We start from the raw sequence: 737 nt of genomic DNA, 5'->3' as shown, positions 1-737 counted from the left end.
GGGCAGGGTTAGCAGGGTCAGCAGGGCAGGGTCAGCAGGGCAGGGTCAGCAGGGTCAGCAGGGTCAGCAGGGCAGGGTCAGCAGGGCAGGCAGCGCCCAGCTCCCAGGATAGCTATCTGGACTTCACACGGAGTTAGCCATGGAAGAAGTGATGGAGACATGGTGCAACGGTTAGAAGTGGATGGGCAAGCCTAGGGAGAACCTGGAAGGAAAGTCTGGCCAGCCAACCTTGACATGTCCAAACGCATATGACAGAGCTCAGAAGTGTGCCAAGCCTTTGCTGGCCGGGGACTTCACGAGGCTTATAAATCAGAGAACGTTTAGAGGAGGAAAGAGGATGTAGCATGAAGACAGGAAGGAGCTCAGCCTTTAGCACCCTTGGAAGGGGCCTGCAGCAGGCACTCAGGCCCACGGAAGGGGCCTGCAGCAGGCTCTCAGGCCCACGGGGAGATAAAGCAGGAAGGGGCTGGGAAAGTATGTCCTAGGAAGTGTGTTCTCAAGGCATGGCTGAGGAGGTGGGTACCTGAGGCCTGCAGCGCTTTGATGAATGGGCATGCCAGCGATGGAAACTGTACCCACCAGTCCTGGGCATGACCAAGGAGGCACAGGTCTGGGACTCAGCTCTTGGGTTCCTTTCCACAAGAGCCATAAACCCTTAAAATACAATAGCCACTGAAGGTCATTTGGGGCTACCCAACCTCCAGTGCTGAGAGAGGGTAACAATGCCTGGTGAGTCG

The 737-nt window shown here is 56.7% G+C and overlaps 1 protein-coding gene across 1 annotated transcript in view; it reads left to right on the top strand.

Annotated features, from left to right (window-relative positions):
* The window catches only part of Gas6 (growth arrest specific 6), a 31,024-nt gene that overhangs the window by 25,888 nt on the left and 4,399 nt on the right, over positions 1-737 (top strand). The gene's annotated exons all lie outside the window — the stretch shown is intronic.

Source organism: Mastomys coucha, unplaced genomic scaffold, assembly GCF_008632895.1.
Source record: "Mastomys coucha isolate ucsf_1 unplaced genomic scaffold, UCSF_Mcou_1 pScaffold22, whole genome shotgun sequence".
In the NCBI taxonomy this organism is placed as follows: domain Eukaryota; kingdom Metazoa; phylum Chordata; class Mammalia; order Rodentia; family Muridae; genus Mastomys; species Mastomys coucha.
Note: the sequence above shows the minus strand (reverse complement) of the source record. Positions and strands in the feature narration are given on the sequence as shown.